At 35.0% G+C, this 23,847-nt stretch overlaps 1 long non-coding RNA gene across 1 annotated transcript in view; it reads right to left on the bottom strand.

The window, feature by feature from the left end:
- The window catches only part of LOC112610617, a 57,563-nt gene extending 42,312 nt beyond the window's left edge, over window positions 1–15,251 (bottom strand). The window contains exon 1 of the long non-coding RNA XR_003116445.1: window positions 15,129–15,251. This is a non-coding gene — a long non-coding RNA (uncharacterized LOC112610617). The remainder of the gene's footprint in view (window positions 1–15,128) is intronic.
- Between the last annotated feature and the right edge of the window lie 8,596 nt (window positions 15,252–23,847).

The raw sequence follows: 23,847 nt of genomic DNA, 5'->3' as shown, positions 1-23,847 counted from the left end.
CAAAAAGTGACTAAATTATTATATATTTCATGTATTCTTAAAAAAATTATAGGGTCTCTCTTTTTGAGGATGAAAGATGCACTCTATAGTTATTAGTTCTAGCTTGGAATATTGCTGTTTCAGTCTTCTTTATACTTACTAATTATTTTGTTTGTAGTGAATTATTACCTTCTAATAGAGTTGTGTATGTCACAAATTTATCACCATAGATTGACAGTTATTTGGTAATCCTATTAGTTTTGCTTTGTATAATGGGAGATTATTTTTAAAGTATATTCAGGTTTTATTCTTTTTATATTATCTGAATTATTGTATTATTTGATACCATCTGTGTTTATTTTTATTAATGTTTTACTGTTAATATTTATTTTGACACATTTTTTGTTTATTTTCTCCTTTTTAGTCCATTCTCTTTTTATTTTTAGCATTAAAGTATTGTCATTTGATTTAGGTGGATATGCTTAGGTGGGTATCTTCTTGTTTACTATTTTCTAGAAGGTATTTTCTCTATTTTATTTTCACTCTTTCTTATAGTTGTGTTTTAGGTTAGTCTCTTTGGAAACCTGTATAGTTTCCAAATATAATCTAGTTCAAACATAATCTGATCATAAATGACTTATAAAGCGTAAGTTTAATTCGTTTACATTTGTTTAATTACTGATACATTTAAATTTATTGATTCCATTTTAATCTGTGCTTTTAATGTGACATCTATTGTTTAGTTCTTTTCCCTTTTTTGTTACATTCTCTTAAAGTGATAACGTTTCTGTCCTTCCATTTTGTTACAGCAAAGGTGTCCTGATGCAGACCCCTAGAGGGCGTTCTTGGGTCTCATGCAAGAAAGAATTGGGCGAGTACATAAAGTGTAAGTAAGTTTATTAAGAAAGTAAAGGAATAAAGAATGGCTACTCCACAGACAGAGCATCCCTGAAGGATGCTAGTTGCCCATGTTTATGGTTATTGCTTGTTGATATGCTAAACAAATAGTGGATTATTCATGCCTCCCCTTTGTAGACCATATGGGGTAACTTCCTGACATTGCCATGACATTAGTAAATTGTCATGGTGCTGGTGGGAGTGTAGTCCTGAGAACAACCAGAGGTCACTCTCATCACCATCTTGATTTTGGTGGGATTTGGCTGGCTTCTTTAATGCAATCTGTTTTATCATCAAGGTCTTTATGACCTGCATTGTGTGCTGACCTCCCATCTCATCCTGTGACTTAGAATGCCTTAACTGTCTGGGAATGCAGTCCAGTTGATCTCAGCCTCATTTCACCCAGCTCCTATTCAAGATGAAGTTACTCTGGTTCCAATGACGCTCACAATGTTTCCACTCCTAAAGTGAAAAATATAGATCATATTCCCCCCTACGTTTTTCTGATTATCTGCACTTAATATACATATATAATTGTCAATTTCTCCAACAAAAATAAAGTTTGCTTTTTTTTTTTCTTTTTCTCCTGAATTATTTTACATGATCTAATTTTTACCTCACATAAAGTTGCCCTATGAACATTTTAAAATTGTCTAATAAATTTTTATTATACTTATTAAGCTATCTGCTCATTATTTTGTATTACATCTCATACAATTTGCTTGTGTTCACTTTTCTTTGCAGTACCTGCTTTTACAGGTCTTTTGGTTGGGAATCTAAACTTACAGCTAGTATTACTTCACTTTTGAGTGATCTTTAAACTAAGCAGATATTTATTCATTCATGAAAATGTTTATGGTTTCCACTTTACACGGGCACTCTTTTAAGCACTTGGGGATCAGGCAGTTGACCAAACATATAAAGGCTGGACCTTGATGTGGCTGCTCTTCATAGATGAGGGGAGTAATGATAATGAACACAAAAAATAGAAGAAAATAAAATAGAATATGATATAGAATATCAGGTATAAAATCTTTAAAAGCTAAAAAGGAAAGACTAAAAATCTATTTTATTTTAGATATAGTGATAGGAATGATTTGGTGAGGAAATTGCTTTTGGGAAAACTCACTGAAAAGTGGGAGAAGAAATCTAGGTGCAGAATGCATCATACCAAAGGAGGATATCCTCAAATACCAGTTTTCCCCTTTGTTGAATAGAAATAAATACTAATGGGTCTGTAATAGTAATCAAATTAGAATAATGATGTTAAAGTATTTTGTAAAACAGAGTCTCATACAAATAAAAGATAATACTTAAATACCATGCAATTTAAGTCGGAGGCTCTCAAATCTCAGAGTGTAGCAAAACAATCTAGCGTGTTTTTTCATTTCATTTCATTTCATCTTTCTGTTTCATTTTGACATAGAAGTTCTATTCACATGGTGCAAAAATCAAAATAATAATTTCAAGTGTATAGTGAAAAATCCAGCTACCCCAACCTCCTCACCCTGACATGTCCCCCTAAGCGAGTAATCACTGCTTTTAGTTTTGTGTGTATTTTACCAATATCTTATTTAAATCCAGCAACTAAAAGTTTTTACCCCACTTTCTTACACGAAATACGGTATTTAATATAAACTGCTATATACTACCCTAGCCTTTGGCAACCAACATGTTAATGATTTAATAAATCCAAATCTCTAGGAACAGATTGAGATAAAAAAGCAGTGATCAGACATGAATTAGGTGCAGATGATCTGCTATAACACTTTGAGGGGTTATGAATTATCAATATCTTTCAAAAGATCCCCAATATGTCAGCATTTTAATTATTCCAGTAACACGGTAAACACAAATCACTGAAAGTGTCCTGCAAAACAACAAAAGAATAAGACTGGCCAACACACATACACACACACACACACACACAGCTTAATTGTATAGCACAATCACTAAATCATTTTAATGTCTAGAACTATATTAGTCAGGCTTCATCAAAGAAGTAAGTATATTAAGAACCACATAAACTAAAGAATTTGTTGTAAGGATTTAGCTTTATTCAATTATGAAAGCTCTTCTGTTTGTCTGTGTAGTAGCAGGGCAGGCAGCGAGAAGTGGGAAGGGGAGAGAATTTGAATGCGAAGAAGAAAGTGAGGAGGAGCATAAACAAACTGTAATCTGTGAGAACAAGCTGGAAACTGCTTTGCTCTCTGACTCTCTTTGAACCTTCCGAATAGTGACCTGCCAGAGAAGCTGGTTCCCTTTATTACATACCTGACCCAGGAGCAGAAGAAGCCAAAGGAATATGCACCCAACAGCTGCCCCAGGAGTGGAACATGCTGGCCCAGGATTCAGAAACCCTGATCTGGAGTTGCTGAGGGCCTGGTAAGGCAGTAGACCAACATATAGTAGAACAATGTGGCGGTGTGGTACTAGCAGCTGGTGCTCTGTGACTGCTGAACTTTCGTTTTTAAGTATAAAAAGGATATGGCTGCTGCTTCTTGGATGCTTAAGTTCTGTTTTGAGGATTTTGTACAAAATATTTTCTATGGCTGAAGCTAACCTGCAGCTGTTTACTGTTCCGAGAAATTTAGTCCTATCCTATCTAAACTGACATAGTACAAATCCACTAGGGTTTACCCTTTGTCAATTTGACATCAATATATACCACTTGATCATGATTAAATTCAAATTAAGGCAATAACAAAATTATCTCCTGCCTAACATAATGTAATCATTCTTGCACAACTGAAGATATACCAAGTCTTGCCTCGAAGGAGGATATACTCTTTTTATCTGTCTTCATGGATGTTAATTATTCTTGTTGAGTTATATTTCCCCTTTAATGGTCTCAGTAACTTATTTACTGAGATATACAATTAACTATTATGCCATATTATGTTAGATGGCAGGAGATTGAGAGAAGAGAGAAAGAAGTGCCGTTACACACAAAATACTCATACTAAAATAAAGAATAAATATGCAGAACTTTTAGGGTCTGTATTAGTCCGTTTTCACACTGCTGATAAAGACTACCCAAGACTGGCTAATTTATATATGAAAAAGAGTTTAATGGACTTACAGTTCCAGGTGACTGGGGAAGCCTCACAATCATGGCAAAAGGCAAGGAGGAGTAAGTCATATCTTACCTGGATGGCAGCAAGCAAAAGGAGAGTTTGTGCAGGGAAACTCCCCCTTGTAGAACCATTAGATCTCATGAGACTTGCTGGTATTAATAACTGTTTTATTCTACTACCAGTTCTGTAGTCACATGGACATAAAAAAGCTTCTCCGCTATTCATGAATTTTTGCCTGGTGGTGTGACTCAAACTTTCAATACGCAGGTGTTTCAAGTGCAGGTAATTTAAAGGCTATATTTTAAGAGTAACTGATTTGTGAATTTCCTCCACTATAGTCGCAAATAAATCGGGTTTATAAATGCAAGGAATATACTACCTCTTGGGAGAGTCCAGCAAATTATCAAAACAAGGGAACAAGAATATGCCATATATACATGTACACACATTTGTATGTTCCATGATATATAGAAATTATAGCACAACTTTGACATTTCTTTATATATCTACTAATTTGGGATATAAATCTTCAAAGCACGTTGTCATCTACCACTAAAGCATAAGCAAGGGCAAGGCAACAACAGCTAGACTATAATCTTGACAGGTAAATACCACTCACTATCTTAAAGTTTCACATGTAAATATCACTCTCCTTTCAATGGTAGTATTTATGCCTCACAAAATTATAAATTCAATGTCATTGTTGTTTTCAAATAGTTGAAACAATTTTGTACATAGTAAATATTTACTAAGTAAACAAAAATCTTATATGTTCAATGCCAATAAAGTAAGAAATTCATGGGGCAGAAAGATTCAGAGCAGAGGTTTTCCCCCAACAAATGGATCCAACTCTATTGTTCCTGACATGTGCTGCTATTATTAAGACTATATTCTGGTAAATATTATAATTAGTAAATAATCTGCTTTTTTAATGGTAGCCTTTAAGATTTTCTATTTTTGATCTTTCATAGATATTATATATTTGACTAATATGCATATTTATTTATAGTTTTTGGTATTTGATCTGTGCTTTTTAGATCTAAGGAATTCTCTGGGAAATTAAGGCAATGACTTCTGCAACTTCTCCATTGTTTCTTATGTTTACTTCCAGGATTATTGACTCTTGTGGAGATCTCTCAATCTAGTCTGAATATCTGTGGACATAAAGTCTTTTTGTTCCTCTTTTGTCCTTGGGAATAGACTTTTGAAGTGGAACATGTTTAGTGTTCTCTGACTTGTAAGAATCAAAATCCGATCATCGTTGTCAGCCTCGAAAACCAAAGAAAATCAGACTGGTATCCTCGACTCTATGTATTATTTCAAGTTGATGTTTAATTTTCTGATCAAAGATCAAACAAGATCAATTATGTTGTTTTTTAAGAGAATTCATGACTTCTTGTTACTGCTATTTTTATCCTTATATTTTCTTATCACTATTATGTGTTGGGAACAGAGAGAATATATTGGAGTGATCTGAGCCAGAATTCCATTAATTCAACTTCTAACCCTGTATTTATTATTTATTATTTTCTTTCCTTGAAACACATTTCTTATTTTTGAGGTTTATTTCACTTTACTTTTCTGTTTCTTTCCTCCTCTACCCTTGAAACCTTTCTCATTAAAGCATAGGCCCTCAAATATATATATATATATATATATTTTTTTTTTTTTTTTTGGTTGAGTCTCGCTCTGTTGCCAGGCTGGAGTGTGCAATGGCACGATCTCGGCTCACTGCAATCTCAACCTCCCAGATTCAAGCGATTCTCTTCCCTCAGCCTCCCAAGTAGCTGGTATTACAGGTGCATGCCACCACATCCAGCTAATTTTTGTATTTTGAGTACAGACAGGGTTTCACCATGTTGGGCAGGCTGGTCTTGAACTCCTCACCTCGTGGTCCACCTACCTCAATTTCCCAAAGTGTTGGGATTACAGACATGAGCCACTGTTCCTGGCCCATATATATATCTTAAACTTGCATTTATATATATATATCCTGTTCAGAAGCATTTCGTGTTTGTTCATGTAGTAAATCTCTTGTTTGATTAATAAGTATTATGTTTGATAACAGTTGCAAAGTTACATTTGCTTAGAGTAGAAAAGAGGGTTGAGAGTGTTTGGAAAAAAATAGACAATTTTTAAATGTTTAAGGTAAAAAACATGCTCTATGAAATACAGCAGAGAGAATATTGTAAGTCTTAAATATTTAAAAAAGCACAGCGTCTCATGGTCAAATCCTACCCATATTATCTCTGAGGAGTTAAACCCAAAGTAATAACATGAAAAGTCAGAGAAAACGCTGCTTTAAACAATTAAATAGGTAATGACAGAATTATATAAACATAAATTTTAAAAGAATCAAAAATAGACTGAAAAAGTGGAGCAAGCAGAAAGACCTGTGTAAAATTAATTCCCAGGACAAGAATGTTCAAACATGATAATAGTATTAGGCAGGCAAAGAGAAATATGTGTCATCCTGGACAAGAAAAGATATATGCAAATGTAATCTTCACTCAAGGGTCTGCATGTTAACAAGCACAGCATAGCAACTAATCAGTCTCCAATAGCCTAGTGTGTTGTCTCCTGCTGTAGTAGTAATGACCTACATTGTGCTGTTTTACTGAGATATAAATATGTAAATGGAGAAATTTTGTACAATTATTTTAGGACACCAGGTTATTTAAAAGGTATAAAAATACTAAATAATGGGTAAGAATGTCTCTGGGTTCTAATGTGTTTTCTTGTTCCTTAAGAAACTAATGATCCCTTTAACCTTTTGCAGTTTTCCTCTTACAAAAAACAATAGAAAAAGTAAAGCTGTGATGTCTTTTTAGGAAATTCATCTTTCTGCAGGGAGAAGTTACAGCAAACAAAGAAACAAGAATATGTTTAGCCACAGATCATGCCAACCCAGATGGGAGATAAAAATTGCCACTTTTTCTATATAAACTAGTAAAAAAAAATGTACACTAAATTGTCTTGAAAATAAATGAAGTGAAACCTAAATTACTCAAGTTAACAAATATGTATTGAGTATCTAGTTTTGTCATAGATTTGGTATAAATCAGTAGGCAAAGCAAACACAGACATCTTTCTTCGGGGAACACACATTTTGTTAAGACAGGACAAAAAGTTAACAATAAGTACCATAACTGTATGCCAAGTATATAGTATGCTAGAAGGTGTTAAAGGCTATAAAAAATAAACAAGTAGTTCATACAGATTGGCAACACAGGGGCTGAGGGATAGTTTGTATTCTAAGGAAGATGCAGGGTCAGCCTTACTGAGAAGACAGTGTTTGAATAGAGATTTGAAGATGAAGGTATAGGGTACTTAGATTTTTGAGTAATAAGAGTTCCAGGCAGGCAAAAATTGGTACAAAGGTGTAGATGCAAAAGTCTTCCTGGTGCATTTAGGAAAAGAGAGGAACTCTGGGGACCGAGTGGTTTGAATGAGCAGTAAGTTGAGGAATTAATGGGAAGTGAAGTTGGAAAAGTAATGTTATTCATAGCATTTGGATAGGGTTTTCATACTAGGTCATTCTTTGTTGTGGGAAAGTTTTTGAAAAAGATTCTTTGGTCGGGCAAAATTGAATCAGATTTCTGAATTCTCTGGTAAGTCAGCCCATCTGTGCACTTCCTTGTAAAATCCAGTTTTAGCAAAGAACCCTGCTAATTTAGCTTAGCAAGAACCACCCATCCTTAAGATCTGATCATCTTCAATATCGGATTAGGTTCTTCATTTACCACCATCCCTCACTTGATGTCTTATCACTGTGGCCTGACTTCAGCAAGAATGTTGTTGAATCGATTCAGCCAGAATCCTTCTTGACATTTCTTTTTAGCAATTTTTCATCCACCGATCCCCACCCTGCTCTTTGACTATAAATTCCCACTTGTCCATGCTGTATTCAGAATTGAGCTCAATGTCCCTTCCTCACTGCAAGATCCCATTGCAGTGGCCCCAGTGCCTATTGCAATAGTCCTGGATAAACTCTTAGTTAGTAAGCTTTAACAAGTGTCACTGAATAATTTTTTAATAGTTATGGTGTATCCCAATATGGATCCATATTGTGAATCACCAAGTAAGGTATAGATTATAACTTTTCTCAAACCCATTTTTATATGGTTTTATTCCTTTATAACCTACGTGTAACATCTTATGAGTCTAATATTTTAGAGAAAATGCTTTGAAATAAATTAATGACTCCCCAAATCTACTGTAAGTTCAAACTTAGAAAATTCAAATTTTTATCTTCATATTATTTGACCTTTTGAGAAAAAAGTACTTACTTTTTAATTTAATCATATTTTCTATATCTGACCCTTAAAACAGAAATTTCATAAAATTATATTTTCGGCATGTTTTCAAAATGATCCACATAAGATCCTTCTTCATTCCCACCCCCATCATTATTTTCTCAATATGCATGGTTTCAGGTCTACTTTTACTTCTGACCTCCTGATTTTGAGTTTAATGAATTTTGACCTATTTACATATTTCCATCTGCAAATTGAAATGTCTTGAATTGTATTTTCTTCTATCTCTTATTATTCCTCCTGTTGTCACTATCAGCATCAAAACACTTCCAGTCTTCCAGGTTAAAAATATAAAAATAGTTTTAGTTTCCCTTTTCATTTATATATAATATTCAGTTGGACTCCAAATTTTGCTGCTCTTAGCTTTAGTGTTTCTTGAAAGTTTTATTTTTGTTGCAATTTTATTTCTGTCCTGGTTTTCCTTAATCATTCTTATGAACTATTAACAGAATTTTGGCTAGATTTTCTGTTTCCAGCCTTCTCTGAACTATGTCATTATGTCATTATGGTGGGGCCTAATCCAGTATAACTGATATCCACATAAAGGGAGAAAATTTGGACAAAATTGACTATAGATGTATGACTATGTGAAGGTACAGGGAAAGCATGACCGTTTACAAACCAAAGACAAAGGCCCCAGAAGAAATCAGTCTTGCTGACACCTTGATTCCAGACTTCTAGCTTCCAGAATTATGAGAAAAAATAAATATGTTTTTTTAAAGCCACCCAATGCGTGGAACTTTGTTATGGCAGCATTAGCAAACTAATTCAAACACACTTCTCAGATGTCCATGGGCAGCTCTTCCCCTTATCTTTCCACTTTCTTCTACTGGGAACTGAAGTTTTTAAGATGCTGATCTAATTTTTGAAAGGTACTGATCCTCCGTTTTCTGCTCTGGTTCTCTGTCTCTTCTACTTTTTTAGAGGTTAAGGTTGATGGCCTACCTGCTGCTGTTTCATGAGTTGCTATAATTGAGGAAGTTGTGGTATTTCCGCATCAAGAAATGTTTGGGTTGTTTACACCAGATCTTTCAATTTGAGGTACCTCACTGACTGAGTTCTTATAGGAAGCTTTGTACAGATGAATAACATGGCAGATTATGTAATGTACATTAATGATATTAATGCAGCTACATTCATTCAGCACAGGGTGTACTTTGGTAGGATATGCCAACTCAGCAATTTACTCATCAGCAAAAAAGGCTTTTACTTTAGCTCTTAAGAAAGTAATTTTGTGTGCTTTGACAGTTGACGTGGGCAATTGTGTGTAGCCCTCATCAGTGACAATGTGAAATAGGAGCAATATAATTATCTGGGTATAGCTTTACAGAATGAAGAACCATTTTAGTTATCTACACATAGTATATCATCCTAAATCTTGCAGTCAATGACCACTTACTTGTTAACATACCGTTCCTGACAGTGGTCATCTACTTTAGTTTTTACCTTATGTTGTTCTAAAAACCCAGAGTATCAGTGACTAGAGGAAATATTTGGCTTCAGAGTGTAATAAACACATATCAAGGGCTTGCTGCTTTATGCAGCCTGCTCTCATTTCTCGCCACTTTTTTAGCACAAGCCGTTATTAGCACTAGTCATTTTATTATTATTATTATTATTATTATTATTATTATTATTATTATTTTGAGACGGAGTCTCACTCTGTCGCCCAGGCTGGATTGCAGTGGCCGGATCTCAGCTCACTGCAAGCTCCGCCTCCCGGGTTCACGCCATTCTCCGGCCTCAGCCTCCCGAGTAGCTGGGACTACAGGCGCCCGCCACCTCGCCCGGCTAGTTTTTTGTATTTCTTAATAGAGACAGGGTTTCACCGTGTTAGCCAGGATGGTCTCGATCTCCTGACCTCGTGATCCGCCCGTCTCGGCCTCCCAAAGTGCTGGGATTACAGGCTTGAGCCACGGCGCCCGGCCAGCACTAGTCATTTTAATAATGACTATAGCATAAGCCTGAAAACTGAGTAAACTTAGAAACCCATATAGGCATTCTTCCTGTCAATTCAACAATCTGGAGTGCTGGGATTCTGGATGGGCATCTTATACTAGGACTGTCATTCACAATAATCAACCAACCGAATTTACCAGTCATATTGCTATCTTTTAACTCCCCTAGGCAGCCTCTAACAGAACTTCTGTTCCCCTAATTGTACACTATACCCCTATATCATTGTCTCTTTGCATATGCTTTTCTGTAAATCTCTACTTATCAAAAGTGATCCGACTTTTATAATCACCGCTTTCTCTCATATTAAAAAAAAAATTCATTAAAAACAGGTCACTCTCTTCTCTAGCCATCCAAAATACTTTGTTTCTACTGATGTATTTATCAATCTACTCACCATAGTAAAAGTCATTACTCACATATCTTTGTATCCTTTTAGACTGTAAGCAATATGGTGCTCTTGAAATAAAATACTCTCTATGTGACTTTGTGACTATATTAACTTTTTTGAGTCTTCACTTCTTCATTTGTAAAATAGCAAACAAAACTTCTCATATATACTATAACTTTGATGGGATTTAATAACAAAGTGTTTGGAAAGTCCACTGTATTTAAACTCCAGAGACATCTACAATTTTCTTTATATAGACTCCTCAAAATATAAATATAAGCCACACGCTTCCCATAGTAGGTACTTAATAGGTATTGTTGAACAAAAGAGTGAAGTTTCATTTCCTTTTCATTCTGTTTCAATGAAAATACAGACCAGCATTTATTCCGTATGACTGATTTTGTACTTTTCAGCACACTATCCTATGAAGAACAGTCACTCAGTAATTGTCTGTTGAGTTATAAATCACAAAGGTTTTCACAACAAAAGTAACAAATTTAGTTGACTTTTCTAATCAGTTATTCCAAAATGACTTTTCTTTTTAAAAATCATTTTTTAAGAATTCTGTTCATAGCTGTAAGGCCAGATAACAATCATTAGCATTTATTGACCTTTTGCAGTAGTAATTTAATCTTTGGGGGAATAAAGTTGATTAATCACAGCTTGACATATTGAAATTTGGCATAATTCTTTCCCAAAAGTGCTTATAGGGCAGCAAGTTCTAGGGCATTTAGTATAATAACTAAAGCACATATTACAAATAAAATGTGTTCAAAAAAGTCTTTCTGAAATTTAAGGTCATCAATTTTAGTAAAGTCCTTTAATCCTGGAATAGCCTTCCAATAGTACAGATAATTGATCATATGTATTAATCTCACCTTCATTCAAAAATTTCAGAAAAAGTGTGGCTAATAATTTAAGTACAAGAAAAAGGGTAAATGTATAATAAAAATGAGATTTCAAGAGACTCTATAAGTGGAAGAAATTTTTTAAAAATATGGCCAATATTAAAGATTATATCACTTGACAAACATTCAATATCCTAACTTAACATGAAGAGGCTGAAACACTAAAATCTGTATTTTTGGTGCCAATTAGAGAATCTCATAAGATTTCATCAATAACTTATACTCACGGTAAACTTAAATTTGGAACGTAGTCAAATGGAGCAAAGGGCCAGAACTGGACATTCGTTTTGCAAACTGAACTAAAGGCAGTAAATTTCTGGTTGATCTCCAATTCAGCAAAAACTTCTTTCTGATTATAGCAGACAGGCTGTCCTAGTCGGTTTGTACTGCTTTGGCAAAAGGCCTGAGACTGGGTAATTTGTAAGCAAGTGAAATGTATCTCCTGTAGTTCGGTAGGCTGGGACATTCAGGATCAAGACTTCAGCATTCACTGTTTGGCGAGAGCCTTCTTGCAACATCCTCATATGGTGTAAGGGCAAAAAAGGGCCTAGCTATCTCCTTCCAGCCCTTTTTGAAGGTCGATAATCCCACTTATGAGGTCTCCATCCTCCTTACTCAATCACCTCCTAGACGTCTCACTGCTTAACACCATTGCATTGGAAGGTGAGTTCTACTATAAATTTTTGAAGAAGACACAAGCATTCAAACCCTAGCATAAGCCATGGATTTGAAAGCAATATTTTTATCAGAAATCACCGAAGTTGGTAGGGTGATTATTGGTTCTACAGCTTCTGATTATGTTAGGGAACAGCTTCTAAGGAAACTTATTGCAAAACTGTGGCTTTAGTAAGTCCGGGATCGGCCTAGAGTAAGTTTTTCAAACACCCAAATAATTTAGTAAGCTACCAAACGCTATGAGATAAATTGTCCATCTTTATGCTAGCTGAAATGGATTGTGTTCTAACCTGTATTCTATTTAAATGAATAATTGAATCAGAAATTTCTTTAACAGCACGCAAAATATAGAAAATTGGGTTTTGTTTTCTGGATAGTTAGGTGGAAAGAGATTCAAGTGTACATTATAGATAGGATATTGACTTTTCACATTATACAGTGACAAAAGAATTAATTCATTATCTCTACCACCTAAAATGAAGTTTCTGTTGAAGGAGATGCTTTATTAGATATGGCAGCTGCTATGATAAAACCTTACAGTGAAAATAAAGCTTATCTTGCAGACTGTTAAGTTACAGTGGATTTTCAGTGCTTGGTTTTACCTGGTAACTTAATTAACTTTTATTTGAAAGTTAGTTAAGAAAACACTTGACTCTGGGAAGTGCAATGAGGACATTTGGATGGAATTAAATAATGGTGAATATCACAACCTTCTCAGAGTCTCTGAGACTTCCTTCTCATCATAAGAAGCTTTTCTGTCTTTGCTTTGGAAGGCTATCCTTGTTTATCTTGTAATGGCCTCACTTAAGGTTAAGCCTTCTCCAGACAATCACAAGAGGTACCAGGTTTCCTTATGTCCCACTTCCATCACTCCTCATAGCCACTAAACTCCAACCTGCCACTTGATGGGCAAGAAAATATCTGACCAAAAATAATAATAATAATTTTACATAGTAAATAACACAGTATTTTGCTTATCTTCAAAAGTAAAAAAATATATGGGGGAATGTATATGAGACCAGTTGAAAATAAACATAATATTAAATTGAATTATCTTACGGAAATGAGAGTTTGAGAAAAGTTAACAAAGATTACGGATTACATATCTTAGTTTATACCACTGAGAATGGTATCATATATTTTATTGGTTAGTATATTGAATCAAGAATCAAACTTAATCTACAATTACTGAAATTATTATGCCTGAAATTCTTTGTATTATAAACTGAAAGAAACTCCAAAGCTTGGAGAGAGAAAAATGTTGCATATGATTCATAATATATGCCTTTTTCATAATTATGTACTCAATTGACCAAGGAATTGTTTAATTCACAATGAGATTGAGAAATATATCATTTAAAACACTGCAGTGATGATTCTGTATAGCACAACAGTAAATATATGAGATGATTGAAACTGGCTAATTAATTTTAGTAGGGATGATGGGATCCTAGAGTGTCAGGAGCAAAGAACCATCATCTGACATCCACAGGTGATGTAATTTTCTCACTTAAAGAAAGACTTGGCCAATTAACTGTGTAAATATGCACTCAAGGAGGAAACATTTCCAGTTATTCGGTTGATACTACACATTGTCTCTGAGCTATCAGTAATCCGTAATGATTCAAAAGATGAAAACTGTGGTCCACTAATCAAAGTACATGTTGAAACGATTCTATGTCACCATGGGTTTTGTTTTGTTTTCTTTTCTTTCTTTTTTGTTTTTCATTTTTTCTTTTTTTCTTTTTTCTTTTTTTTTTTTTTTGATGGAGTCTCACTCTGTTGCCCAGGTGGGAGTGCAGTGGTGTGATCTTGGCTCACTGCAACTTCCATCTCCTGGGTTCAAGCATTTCTCCTGCCTCAGCCTACCAAGTAGCTGGGATTACAGGCATGTGCCACCATGCCCGGCTAATTTTTGTATTTTTAGTAGAGACAGTGTTTCACCATGTTGGCCAGGCTGGTCTTGAACTCCTGATCTCAAGTGATCCACCCAACTTGGCCTCCCAAAGCACTGGCATTATAGGCGTGAGCCACCACATCTGGCCAGTTTTTCTATGTTCATCAATTTAACCAATGAGTACTTTCCCAGATCCTGAATATGTTATTCATATACATATATTTGACAGTTAACAGAAATACAATCTTGTTTTCCTGACCTTAGACGTAAGAGTTATTATAGTAAAATGAGAGAAATGGAACCTCTAGAACTTAACTTCCTTAATAAAAGAGCAAAGTGATAGCAATACAACATTTCTGGGTGAGCTGCATAAATAGGTGCTACTATTAAACACCTGAAAAGTGTACATATCATACAGATATTTAGCTTACTTAACTGGTCTGTACACACGTGTCCTGAAAAATTACTGTGGAGAAAATTAATGCATCCCCTGATATGCAACTCTCCATCTGCTAACAGCTTTTTCTCCATTCTTTAAGAGAAAGCACCAGATGTAATTTGATTAAATCTATCAGGGAACAGCAGTAGACCCTCATTTTCTTACCTCTGTATTACATCAACTCTCCTGTTAAAGTTCTGAATTAATCCAGAGGGATGTTGATCATTTCACTACTCCAAAACATAGCATATTGGTCTATAACATTTATAATGTCAAGACCTGGTGGGAAAAAAAGGAGGAGGTATCCTGAATGAGTTGGTAAGACTTACACATTCTGAAGGCTGAGAGAACTAAGTCTCAGAGTCTGCCTCCTAAATGAAGTTTCAAGGAATTATTGTGTGTATGTGTATGAGTGTGATATTTCTTCCAAGGTAAAAAATACAGATTGTAGCTCCATTCACCCACTACTGCTGAAATAGAAGCACAGTGATTTTTAGGACGTTTTTAATTTTGGAAACAAAATATACCATATAGTTGAATTGTTCTGACCTATTTTACTGGACAAATTGAAAGACTCTTAGTTTTTATCAGACCCTAAATCAAGAAGATGCTCTCCACCTTGTCCAGAGTTCACTTCAAACAGCTCGGTCACCAGTATTAAAGACTCAGTAGATCAAGTTGAAAAGAGAGTCAGTAAACATCACAAGCATTAGTTAGACTGTAAAGCAAACACACAAACATTTATTAATTGCTTTGTAAAATAAGCTGAAAATCTACTGTTACAATATAACAAATGTGAGTAAAGAGAAAAAAGATATAGAAAAGAAATATACTGTGTACAATGTAATCTCATAGATTTAAAATGGATAACGATTGATGATACTTGAGAAATAAAAAAATGTTAAATAAAAGAGGAAAATATAATAGATAAAAAACTGCTATAATGATTACACATAAAACTTTCAAGTATTTGTTTAGAGAATGACATGAAGTACTTATTCTATACTTATGGATTGATTTAGAATACTTATTTGTACTTATGTTTGTCAACAACTTGTTGAAGATCTACTTGCCAGAGATCTTTCATTCTCATTTCGCCTCTTTACTTAGCTCAGCACAACTACATGCACACAATATTCTCACCATTGTGCTGCAGAGAGAAGTGGAGGTTCTCTGCAGCATATAATATAAAACACATATTTTGATATGTTTTATATTATATATAGATAGTGATGAATCATAAATTATGTCTCCTACCAAGCAATGATCATGACTTTCAGATGGAGATAGGAAAATTTACTGCTACAAGCCCTGGGCAGAGGTGATAACATAATTTTCACTCAGGTAAAGACTAGATATTTAGCTGGTGTGGACTCTGACACCCCTCTCCCCCCCCCCCCCCCCCACACACACACACACAATCCTGTGCTCTGAATCATGACCTTTCCTTAGCCTGATTGCTTAACATTATCTTTCGAAGTAGTCACTCTTAGATCATTCTCTCATCTTAAGGTTTCACTATATGCCAGCCATACTTGTTTCTATCCTTCTACACAAATCTTTTTCACTTTATTCATTCATAACAGCTTATGATGGAAAATGTAGTTGAAAAAGTGCATTGCTTAGTTTAACTACGAGTCATATCAATAAAGAAAGATGATTCTGCCTTAAACAAAGGTAGGAAAGTTTCATTCTTCATTAAAAAATTCAGCAAGGTATCAATTCCTAGAGAAAAAATAAGGGAGATACTTCTTTCTATTCAAGGAATGTGGTTCTTTCTGTCAGAACTACTCAAATAATATTTTCTAATGAACCAACGTAAGGCTAAAAATTAAATTTCCCTTGCAAGGCTTTTTAAATATTCACATTCTGCTGCACAGCTAAATGTTTTGGTTTTGTTTTAGAAAATCTGAAGGAAATTTTTCTAGTCATAAGGAAAACATTCTTTGTGAAATTAAAATTGTATCTATTTTCTTAATATAAACTAGTAATAACTTGAGAAGGGTGTTTTGATTATTAAAAATGCCTGTTTTTGTACATAATACATTACTTACATGAACTGGAATTTTTTATGACCTGGGAAATATTGAGTTGTATAAGAATTATGTTGTATTTTTGTTAGATAAATGGCAAGTGAGAGAGGGGCAAGAGAGTTTCATTGGATAGTTCTTGTAGACACTGAGTGGTTTTGTTGACAGATGAAGGCCAAGTGGTTATAGTTATTTGTGAGTGCAGTATACAACAATATGACACAAGAACAGCATAAAATCAAAATGCTTTCATACAGGGAAAAAAAGAAACTACCAACAGAGTAAACAAGCAACTAACAGAATGGGAGAAAATACTTCCCACTATGCATTTGACAAAGTTCTAATATTCAGAATCTATAACCTACAAGGAACTTAATCCAATGAGCAAAAAAATAAGCAACTCCGTTAACAAGTGGGCAAAGGAAATGAAGCGACACTTCTCCAAAGGAAACACACATGCAGCCAACAAACATATGAATAAATGCTCCCCAAAAAAATATAGAACAAATGCTCTAATGTAATCATTAGAAAAATGCAAATCCAAACCACAATGAGATAACATCTCACATCAGTCAGAATGGCTAAAATTAAAATGTCAAAAAATAAGAGATGTTGACAAGGTTGTGGAGACAAGAGAACACATGAACTGTTGGTGGGAGTGTAAATTAGTTCGGCCACTGTGGAAAGCAGTTTGGAGATTTCTCAGAGAACTTAAAACAGGCTACAATGTGAACAAGGAATCCCATTATTGGGTGTATATACAAAGGAAAATAAATCATTCTACCAAAAAGACATATGCGTTTGTATGTTCAAAGAGCACTATTCACAACAGCAAAGACACGGAATCAACATAGCTACCCATCAGTGGTGGACCGGATAAAGAATATGTTACATATACGCCACGGAATACTATGAAGCTCAAAAAAGAATGAAATCACTTCCTTTGTAGCAACGTGGATGCAACTGAGGCCATTATCTAAAGCAAATTAAAGCAGGAACAGAAAATAAAATAACATATGTTCTCATAAGCAGCAGCTAAATACTGAATACATATGTATCCCGGCCCACGGGATCGTCGAAGCAGGCCCTGGAGGAGGGAGTGGGAATTTGGGGAACAAGAGACACGAGAAATGGAGACAAGACAGTGCTCTGATCAAGTCTCGTTTTAATGGCGGTAATGCAATGCCTTATATACACTTGGAGGGGAAGGGGTTGGGCCAGAGGCGGAGATGATCTCATCGCGGAGGGTGTGGCTAGGTAGGTATTGGTTTCTCTGGTCGGAGGTCATGTTGCGCCTGCGCTGTCAGTTGGAAACTTCCCCCGGCGCGGGATGGCACCTGCGCTACAAAGTAACAATTTTCGCGGGCGCGGGAAGAATAGGTGAAGAAGAAGCAGGAAGAGCGCCATCTTGTGCTGGCATATGAGACAGCAGATCAGGGAAAAAGGTAAATCTAGGGAGGAGGCATGGGGTGGAAATGAATAAAGCTCAGGCGTTTTTAATCGTCAGTTATTATTCGCTATGGCCGGGGCACGCAGCTCCGGACACATATGGACATAAATATAAGAAAAATATTCTCTGGCGACTACTAGAGGAGGGGGGTGAGGATTGCAAAAACTCTCCACTGGTACTATATTTACTACCTGGGTAATGAGATAATTCATAGTCCAAACCTCAGCATCACACAGTATACCCATGTAACAAACTCACACATGTATCCACTGAACTTAGCTAAAAGTGGAAATAAAAATTTAAAAAATAATGATATAAAACATATAATACATTGTTGAAACAGGTTGTTGTAAAAACAGTGATTAAAAATAAAGTATAATAATTGTTAAATTTACTCAGAATTGTGAAAAGTAATAGAGCTAATGATGTAAAACTTGTAGAAACACGTGAATCTGGCCATGAGTGGTGGCTCACGCCTGTAATCCCAGCATTCTGGGAGGCTGGGGTGGGCGGATCACAAGGCCAGGAGTTCAAGACCAGCCTAACCAATATGGAGAAACCCCATCTCTACTAAAAATACAAAAATTAGCTGGGTGTGGTGGCACATGCCTGTGATCCCAGCTACTCAGGAGGTTGAGGCAGAAGAACCGCTTGAACCCGGGAGGCAGAGGTTGCAATGTGCCAGGTTTGCACCACTGCCCTCCAGCCAGGGTGACAGACCAAGACTCTGTCTCAAAGAAAAGAAAGGAAGGAAGGAAGGAAGGAAGGAAGAAAGAGGAAACATGTGAATCATATTTTATAAAACAGAAGTAGAAAAATTGAAAAAAAAGTTATTTTTGTTTTTGATACAAAACAAGACAAAACTAAGAAAACTGCAAAAACATGAAGCCATCGTTCTGCTTTAAATAAGCTAAGAATTTCAGGTTACCTGATATATCTATGTATATTCATGTGCTCGAGTATCTGTAGTATATATGCATGCACATATACTTGTATGTGTGTACACACAGACATACATACATAGGAGTGTGAGAGAAAAAGAGGAGATTGAGAGACAGATACATTTATATACACATATGCAACTTAACTATTTTGTTTTGATATGTTGACCAATGTGTTTGCTTAGACATTAGCATTTTGCTAAATCAATTGATAATGCAGTTTTTTTACATAGTTTTTAGGCACTCATATTTTGAAATACATTTTGTTTCCCACCATGAGAGGATTCACTGCATCTTGATTAAGGTTGATAGTTAAGGCTAGCTTACGTAATTTTATTTCAGACAATCTACTAATCAAATCCTATTGGGTGGAGGTGCCAATTAGCCATTAACTTCGAACAAAGCATATATGAAATGGCCATGAACAAACAATTAACAGCTTTTTGAGACATAATTTGTGGTAGTAACTTGATGATTTGTTAATATTTTTATTTTCTTTTTCATTACTTTAAAATTATTTAACTGTAGCTTTCTTTAAATATTACTTTTTATATTTGTGAAACAAAGCTTCCTCCATGACATTTGTCTTTGAGCATTGATAATAAGTATTCATTTTATTATTTATTTTTGTGCATTTAATAAATTAACTATAACTTTTAATACATGCATCTTTATCAATTCTCTAATTTCTAAATTACTTCTGTATATTTTTAATCAAAGTGCACCACTTATTATTAATGAGGTTCCATGAAGAATGAGAAAACTGTCTAAAACGAGTTCTGCTTTTTATATAATAATCTAATTTTATATAACAACCAAATTTTCATTAAAATTTGGAAGTAAGCATTATGTTTCCAGTTTTACAAATGAAGAAACACTATCTCTCCTTTTGCTTCTCTACTCATTGTCTCCCCCCATCCCACTCCCATAGATATAGAGGAATATAGAGGAATGACCACAACCATTGAAAATCCCATTACATGTAAATACCCAAAAGAGGGCATTCACTGTTGATGAGAACTAAGGAATCAATTAGACAAAATAACTTGGCCAGTTGTTGGTCAGCAGCTACCACTATTGGCTATCCTAGAGTTAGCACAGAAAGCATCAGAATGAAGTAAGTATGACAGCAGTAATGGCAGGTATGCAGTATCCTTACAGCATGAATTCCAATAGTGAAGTTATTACTACTTTTAATGTTCAATCTCTCAGCAACAAAAACACACACTGAGTCTACAATCCTTGAGGAGAGACTCTGGATACTTGGTGGCAAATGGAATATTTTGGATCTCTTCTACCACAGAAGGGGAAGCCGTCCATTTTTGAAGGGAAGAAACACATATTCCAAGAATATTAATTATGTTCCTGCATTCTGACCCTTAAGTAGCATCTGTCTCCAGAGACTTATTTTTTTTTTTTATTCACCTGCACAGAATTTCACATAAGATGTCAGATCAACGCACATACTTTACACAAAAAAGATGCATGAATGCACCCATGTCCATGGTATCCATTGAGTATTTCACAATAATGACATCAAAAATCTAGAAGCATATGGGAGCAATGGAATGCCCAGTCAAATGCATGGCAAAAGCACCAGTTTGATACTAATATTTTATAAGAGTGAGATACCACCCTGTAGAGTATATCAAAGACTTTTAAATGGTGATGCATCCCAGCAGGAAGAATGCATGATTCACAATTCAAGAGCTGGAAGCAAGTATAGGCCTACTTTTTAAAATGATTTCTTTTTATTTTCAGTTTTTATGGGTACATTGTGTGTGTGTGTGTGTGTGTGTGTATCTATCTATCTATCTATCTATCTATCTATCTGTCTATCTATCTATCTAAGCAATTATCCCACTTACCACCACCCTATGTAGTGTTCTTGGGATCAATATAGGTGAAAATTATAGTAAGGAGGCAGGATTAGGCAGAAGGAAAATCAGACTTGTGTTACACATTCAGCAAATAGCTTTGGATGGTGCAATTGAAAGATGCTTTAAGAGTTTTCCCATTTCAGATGGAGAGAGCAATGGACAGACTAGGGAAGAGGCATGAGCCTGGGGAAGTACTGCAGTGACTCTCGTGGGTTTGGAGATTTTTTATTCTAGAGGGGAAACATTTCTATTGTGGGAAATACAGCAAGAAAAACTACTGCTTTTGTTTAGGTATTTCAAGGACTTAGTGCCAATGGTCCAGCAGGCAAAAAGTGGATTCTTCATCTTGTCAGGAAGAACTGAACCTGATTATCAAGAGGAGGTAGGGAGGAATGCATTTGACATTTAGGTAGGCTATTTTTTTTTTGTGCTTTTTGATACTTCTTTACCTAATTTTGATGTTTAGTGAATAAATCCAGCAACAGTGAGTTACAAACATTATGCGACTTATGGCTCAATTTCTCAGGTATGAGGATGCACGTCATGCCAACAATAAGCCCACAAAGACCATTAAAAGTTCTGTGTGAGCATAAGAGGAATCTGAGACAATAGACGAAACTATGAGTATTGGTTATAGTTCCAAGGGCAGCTGCAATGCCAGGGACTCTATCTAGTTCAAAACCTAAACTATCTTACTTCAGTTTCACCCAAGAAGTGATACATGAGAGGGCTGAAAGAAATGTTTCTGGACTCTATAAGAAGAGCGTATCTGAGCAGTACAAGAGTGGATTGTGGAGCAAGTTATGATGTACTATGACTCCACTACTGAGGATACTACCAGAAAATTGCTCTCAGCTGTCAGTCCTCTTTTCACTGATGAAAAAGTACATCACCTAGGATCAGACCTCTTTCCTTGGACAGTCTTCATTCAGTGACTAATCAACCTAGATTAGTTCCCTTGAACCATACTGGAACAACTCTGAAGGGGGCTCCCTGTTGGGTCAGCCACGTCATTACTGAGCCTGCACCCATAGCTCTGCCCAATCCTGCTTTCTTACTCTCTTGTTTAACAGCTACAAAAATCTAGTAAAACTCTTGGGTGGTAATTGTCATCTCAATGTCTGCCTTTCGAGCAATCCAACTTAAAGCACTTATAAGAAATTAATTGTGAGGCTGGATGAGGTGGCTCACGTCAGTAATCCCAGCACTTGGGAGGCAGAGGTGGGCGAATCACCTGAGGTCGGGAGTTCGAGACCAGTCTTACCAACATGTAGAAATCCCGTCTCTACTAAAAATACATAATTAGCCAGGCATGGAGGTGCATGCTTGTAATCCCAGCTACTCGGGAGTCTGGGGCACGATAACCGCTTGAACCCGGGAGGTGGAGGTTACCGTGAGCCGAGGTCGTGCCACTGCCCTCCAGCCTGGGCAACAAGAGCGAAACTCCGTCTCAAAAACAAAACAAAACAAAACAAAACAAAAAATTCACCGTGTACCCAGCAATGTTTCAAATATTATATATATGTACTATATATATATATACACAATATTGTATATATTTTATATACATGTATGCATATATGTAAATTCCCCTTGTCAATAGAAACACGTATATGAACGTATTATTTAATCAACTAGATAAGAAGTCTGTATGCTATTATAGAAAAGGTCATTAACATAAACAGTTTTTAAAAACTAAAAATAAACTGTTTGATACATCATGTGTATAGACACTCTGATTTAAAAATTACTATATTTATCATTGTAGTCTCTGTAGTCATAATCATTTGATGTAATAATAATTTTTGGAATATATTTGCCAGGAATTCAGATTTTCTTTGGTGTGAAAAGTATATATAAAAGATAAAATAACCTTATTTTTTTCAGTACCTGAAAAAGTTTTTGCAGGCATGAAGGTTATTTGTTGTAATATTGGCTCTATTCTTAATATCTGTGATAGAAAAATAGGGAGGAATATGAAGTACTATTTTCTAAGAACTCAACAGTATCTTCTATTATTTGTTCTTCATCATAGTTGCTAATACGAACTCCTTTATTTCCATCAAGGAAACATTATTTTGAATAAATACTTTTTAAGACAATGTTAATTTATAATAACATGAAAGTGAAAATAAGGAAACCATTAAGGATTCTTCCAGGAGGATAAAGAAACTGTAGAAATTAACACAGTTTTATTTTTAAATTAAAATGCATTCAATTTAGAAAAAAATAGAAAAATAACTTTCTTTCAGTAGCAAGTTTTTTTTGGAGTAAATTGTTCCAATTTGGAATTTTCTTTTGTTATGATAGAAAGTAGAGCAAAATGCCAAGGGTGATAAAATGTATAAGCCTTAGATAAAAATCACTGCTTCACTATTTAACCTTTTCTCCTCTCTCCAAGGTGATGTACAACAGTTTTCCTTAAGACATTTTAGGTAAAAATAACATTTATGCATGCAATAAATATCTGTTTACTCTGATTTTTCCAAATTGACAGATAGCATTGTATGTTTTTATTGTGTAGAACAAGATCCATTATTCAGTATAAATATACATTTTGAAATGTTTAAATCTAGCTAATTTACAAATGCAGTACCTAAAAGATTTTACTGTTTTTAAGATCAATAACACAATTTATTATTTCCATGTAATAAAGTATGATTATTCCTTGGGCCTGAAGAAATTTTCAGTTTTATATTTATATAATTTTACCTAGAAAACAAAGTACTAATGCCTCTCAAAATTTCTTCCAAAATAAAAAGTGATTGTCCAGAGCTACATCAATGACATAACAGTAACTTAAATGACATAAATTTTAATGAGAAACATCAGGAAGTTATTTTATCAATTTGCTAAACATTTTAATAAATAAATGTAGTCTCATTTTTTTTTCTTTATAGTATGGAGAAGAAGAAGAAGAAAGAAATGTAGATTATTCTATTACTTAGCTGAGAAAAGCATGGAATTATATATAGTCACATATGAAAACATCTACTTGCTTACTGATACAC

This window comes from Theropithecus gelada, chromosome 17 (genome assembly GCF_003255815.1).
Source record: "Theropithecus gelada isolate Dixy chromosome 17, Tgel_1.0, whole genome shotgun sequence".
Lineage (NCBI taxonomy): Eukaryota > Metazoa > Chordata > Mammalia > Primates > Cercopithecidae > Theropithecus > Theropithecus gelada.
The sequence above is the reverse complement of the archived record's forward strand: the minus strand, read 5'-3'. Positions and strand labels throughout refer to the sequence as shown.